The sequence below is a fragment of the Balaenoptera ricei genome, chromosome 7 (genome assembly GCF_028023285.1).
Source record: "Balaenoptera ricei isolate mBalRic1 chromosome 7, mBalRic1.hap2, whole genome shotgun sequence".
NCBI lineage: Eukaryota > Metazoa > Chordata > Mammalia > Artiodactyla > Balaenopteridae > Balaenoptera > Balaenoptera ricei.
The window spans coordinates 93,495,364-93,501,363 of record NC_082645.1 but is presented as its reverse complement, the minus strand read 5'-3'; positions in this window follow the sequence as shown (position 1 = coordinate 93,501,363).

Sequence of the window (6,000 nt, the reverse complement as noted above, 5' to 3'; positions counted from 1 at the left end):
GAATGAAATTAGAACACTCCCTAACACCATACACAAAAATAAACTCAAAATGGATTAAAGACCTAAATGTAAGGCCAGATACTATAAAACTCTTAGAGGAAAACATGGGCAGAACACTCTATGACATAAATCACAGCAAGATCCTTTTTGACCCACCTCTTAGAGAGATGGAAACAAAAACAAAAATAAACAAATGGGACCTAATGAAACAAAAGCTTTTGCAGAGCAAAGGAAACCATAAACAAGATTAAAAGATAACCCTCAGAATGGGAGAAAATATTTGCAAATGAAGCAACTGACAAAGGATTAATCTCCAAAATATACAAGCAGCTCATGCAGCTCAATATCAAAAAAACAAACAACCCAATCCAAAAATGGGCAGAAGACCTAAACAGACATTTCTCCCAAGATATAGAGATTGCCAACAAACACATGAAAGGATGCTCAACATCACTAATCATTAGAGAAATACAAATCAAAACTACAATGAGGTATCACCTCACACCAGTCAGAATGGCCATCATCAAAAAAATCTACAAACAATAAATGCTGGAGAGGGTGTGGAGAAAAGGGAACCCTCTTGCACTGTTGGTAGGAATGTAAATTGATACAGCCACTATGGAGAACAGTATGAAGGTTCTTTAAAAAACTAAAAATAAAACTACCATACAACCCAGGAATCCCACTGCTACTGGGCATATACCCTGAGAAAACCATAATTCCAAAAGAGTCATGTACCACAATGTTCATTGCAGCTCTATTTACAATAGCCAGGACATGGAAGCAACCTAAGTGTCCATCAGCAGATGAATGGATAAAGAAGATGTGGTACATATATACAATAGAATATTACTCAGGCATAAAAATAAATGAAAAAAAGACTCTGGGTAAGGGTCCCCATTTTGCTTTTATGTGGAACTTAACGCTAGATAGATATACATATACAATATGTATACATATACACATACATATAAGATATACATGGATACATAGATATACATATATACATATAAGATATACATATATTGATACAGAATAGATATAGATATAAATATCATGTACATATATGTGTAAGATATACACATATACATACATATATTGATATACATATACAAACAGATATAGATGTAGATATATAGATATAGCAGACTATGATTACTCCAGTAAAGAGCTGGCTTTGAACACCCAGGCCTCCACTCCAGCTGATCTACTAAAAGCTTGAGCACATCTCATAGCAAAGCCATCTTCACAACCATATTCTAAAACACCCCTCTTATCAGATTCTTCCCAGCATAAGAACCAACAGTGACAAAACATGGTGCTTCATTGCTACCTCATTATACAGTGAACACTATGGGACCGTTTGAAAGAACGAGGTAGATCTTTAGGACTAACAGAGAAAGACTGACACAGATATGGAGAATTGTGTTGTGAAGTGAGCAAAGGAAGTTGCATAGCTGTGAACAGAGGAGACTTTGTTGTTTTTTGTGTGGGGGAGAGGTGATTAGACTATGCATAGAAAAAATTCTAAGGGAATCTACATCAAAATGTTACTTTTTTTCCTTTTGAGGAGGTCATGGGGAAACATTCTATTTTTTCTATGTTACATGCTTCTCTAATGTCTTACGTTTTTATACAAAAAATATATATTACCTTTGAAATCAGAGAAAAACTAGATGTGGATATCTATGCATACATATATTCGTATTTTATGTGTAACATGTTTTCTAAAACTCACTTCCTTACAAGATCTGGCTTTGCCTTCATACCACCCCCAGATCTTCAGCTTCAATCAGCCCCTTCCATGCCATGTTCATTTTCCCCTCCACGCCTTTACTCCTGTTATTCCTTCTGCCTGGAATGCCCTCCCCTGAGCCCTTAATTATTCCAAATTCTACTCACCTGACCTTCAAGGATGGCCCAGATTAAATTCAAGGGTTTCCTTGAAACTCTTCCCCCAGCTCTCAGTTCGTTCAGACTTCTTTCCCCAACTTTTATAATGTCTTTCAAACTTCAGTGTGTTTAAGAATCCGCTGGAGAGATTGTCAACCTGCTGTTTCCCCACCCCCAGAGATTCCAATTCAGTGGGACCATGGTAGGACCCCAAAGTCTGCATTTCTAACGATACTCCCAAGTGATGTTGATGCTACAGGTTGTGGACCACATTTATAGATACACTAGACTAGAACCCAACAACTCAGGACTCATTATATCTGTTGTCCCATTTATTTTATAAAGCATGTATCTTTTCCTATAGATTGTCAGTTCCCTGTAATAGTGGGCACCTTGTGTTACTCTCTTCTGTGTCCTCTGCAGCTTGAGAGCCAAGAGCTGTTCATAGGATACATGTTAACTGAGGCTTGGAGGTCTGCAGGTTTTCTCAGTAATTTAGTCAGGGGTAGAGATTATGTAACAATTTACACTATTACCAGGTCCAGAAAACTTTCTGATCCTGGTTCTGAACTTGAATGCATCTGGAATCCATGCATGTGACCATGTGAATTTACATAGGTTAAGGGACAACAGACATGCCGTCCTCAAGAGGACAGTTTCTTCATGGAGCCTCAGATTCTCTGAAAACACAACTTTATAGTATGACTTTCTTTCTTTAATTTCCAACCTGTTCTTAATTAGTGGAATCCCAAGGCTGGCTGATGCAACTTGAATATAATAGAGCAGTCTGAATTTAGGTGGCCTTAACTAAGTGTGAAAAATGCAAGTGTGCAATTGACTTCTAGCCTTAGTTGTTTTTTTTTTTTTTAATTAATTAATTTATTTATTTTGGCTGTGCTGGGTCTTCGTTTCTGTGAGAGGGCCTTCTCTAGTTGCGGCGAGCGGGGGCCACTCCTCATTGCAGTGCGCGGGCCTCTCACTATCGCGGCCTCTCTTGTTGCGGAGCACAGGCTCCAGATGCACAGGCTCAGTAGCTGTGGCTCACGGGCCTAGTTGCTCCGCGGCATGTGGGATCTTCCCAGACCAGGGCTCGAACCCGTGTCCCCTGCATCGGCAGGCAGACTCTCAACCACTGCGCCACCAGGGAAGCCCTAGCCTTAGTTTTTAAAAGGAGTGATGGGCTTGGTCAGCCCACTCTTTGAATGCCTGATGCCACTCAGTGCAAGTCAAGGGACACTCAGCTGGTCCCATATAGGCCAGCCTTGGTGGCCATCTCTGCAGAACAGCCCAAGCGACAGAATACACGCCCAATCCGTGCTGCTATTCTGCATCCGCCAAGGTCCACCTTTCTTTCTCCAACCAGTAGAGAAAGTCCCCAGTTTTCATGGGGACCAAAGACGATTGGAACAATCCTACCCAGCCATCTCTGTGCCAGTAGGTCTGGAGTGCTGAGAATCTCTAATCCTTGACTCCCCTCTTTGGCTATACACCTCATTCTCTTTCCCACCGGGTCTTGACGAGATAGGAGGCATCATTAAAGCTTGTGTGTGTTTATTTGTGCCTTGTGAATCTATGTTACTGCATAAAGATCCACTCATTAGGGGAATAATAATGTGCTTTTAGTTCTACCCCTGAAACTGGAAAATTAGTCTTTAATCTCATAGGAAAGGAGCACGGGCCTCTATACTGTTATGGGAAAATATGGGATATTGGTAATTCCCAAAGATAATAGTCATGGGAACCTCTCAGGGAACAAATTTCGTTTGAAAAATTGAAAATAGGCAGGCACTCAGGTCATAGACATTGTTCTGAGCACTGAGGATATAATGATATACAAAACCAGGCATAGTTATTGCTTATAGAGCTTATGATTATTCTCATGACATTTACAATCTCATGAGGAGGTAATTATAAATAACGTAAGCCATTCAAATAAATGTAAAAGTTTAATTACAGTAAGTGCCGTGAAGGAGTAGTATATGTCGTTATAAATGCATGAAATAGAAGTTGTCAGGACTTCCCTGATGGTCCAGTGGGTAAGACTCCACGTTCCCAATGCAGGGGGCCCAGGTTTGGTCCCTGGTCGGGAACTAGATCCCACATGCATGCCGCAACTAAGAGTTCGCATGTTGCAACTAAGAAGCCCACATGCCACAACTAAAAAGATCCCACATGCCTCAACGAAGATGCCACGTGCTGCAACTAAGACCCGGCGCAGCCAAAATAAATAAATTAATAAACTTTAAAAAAAAAAAGTTGTCGACTTAGGAAGGGTAGTAAGGGAAGACTTTCCTGAAGATCTGACTACTGAGCCGAGAGCTGAAGGATGAATGGAGAATACGAGGCAAAAAGTATACTGGGCAGAAAGATGTACAAGGGACCTGTGGCAGGAATGAGCAGGACATAATCACAGGAAAAGGTCCCCCAGTGGCTGGATCAAATAGCTGAAAGAAGCATGATGCAACATGTTGCTAGGGAGGAAGAAAGGGCCAAACCATGCTGAGTCTCATAGATAATATCAAGAATTCTTACTGGTAATAGGAAGCCACTGAGGTGTTTAGATTTCTGTTTTGAAAGAGTTGCTCTGGCTGCTGTAGGGAGAATGAATTGGGAGGCTGATAAAGCTGGCTAATTATTATACGGCAGTTTGAATCCAGGTGGCCATCCTAAGTTTGAAACGTAAGTGCATGACAGACTTAAAAGGAATAATGGGACAAGCGATTTTTCTGGAGAAGTAGACCCCTGGAAGATGAGTAGAAGTGGCAAGCTAAAGGGGGAATTGCTGGGGGTGTCATTCTGCTTTATTCTCACTGAGTGCTGCTGTTTTCAATGACAAGTTCCCCAAAACCCAAACGGCCACAAACCAGTAAGAGGAAGAGAGGGAAAATCTCCTTGGAATAAAAAAGAAAAAGACAAAGATGTTTCCTCATTTTGAAAACCGGAGTCCTGAGCAGGAGGGGTCCACACCAAGTTTTTGTGAAGGTCATTTTGCAGTATGGCTTTACTGTCAGCATCTCTAAAGACAGTCCCCAGAAATAAAGGGGCCAAGAAGGGGCTTTTCTAGAACCATTAGCAGGCCCCCTCCCGCACAGCTCCATTAGCGGGCCTTATTAAACCAACTCAGACAAAGAGCAAAGATGCCCTAGTTAATGGAGAGTCTCCGATAATTACTCTGCTCAGCCGCTTCTTTTAGGGTCTGAATGGCCTTTAAATAATGTTTCTCTTGCGGTGGTCGCAGACAATGACCTAGCAATCTGCTTTAAGCGGTGCCAATCCCATTAGCTGAAGAATAGCAAACTCTGTGTGTGTCTGTGTGCCAATGAGTGAGTGAGTGTGTATGTGTGAGCGTGTGTGTGTGTTGAGGAGCTCAGCTTATGGTAGAGATCAGGTTTAAATGTTGCTTTCTTCCTCTTTTCCTCCCTTCCTTTATAAACCCATCCCTCCCAGGAATCAAAGGTATCACTGTGTTTACTGGGTCATCTACTGGGTGAAAATCTATTCCTGAAAATGGCAAGGGACCCCCTCAAATAGTTGCAGAAGATGCCTCTCATTCTTATTTACTAAGCACTTTTCTGTAGGATGTGATTTTTCAACTTATCTCTGCCCTCTAAAAACTTCAAGTCCTGAACCACAATCGTGCAAAGAATATAGTCACCCCAATACACGTCTACTGTTCAAAGCTGAAAAGCTTTATAAATGTGGAAGAAAAAGAGTAGAGGACAAAACTAATAGGAGGGAACATTGAGATCATTGGAATATTTTCCCCTGTGGCCCTCTCTCCTGATGCTTGCAACTCTTTTTTCTAACAATGTTGACAAAAAATTAATCAGTCGATCTAAGAAAGAAATGGAAAATTTTATTCAAGCCAAATTTGAGGATTATAACCCAAGAAGAGCATCTCAGAAATCTCCGAGAACTGTTCCACCCGTTAGAAGTAAAGGCACAGTAAGCTTTTTGAGACAGAGGGCTGTACATCAAAAGACGTATTATTGACAGTTCACATAATCTAGATTTAAGCATCATTGTGGGGGGTCACGTGACCACTTACAAGATCAGGAAGGAATGTTCTCTTTAAGGAGTTGTCTCGTTTATGCTGGGAGAATGTTG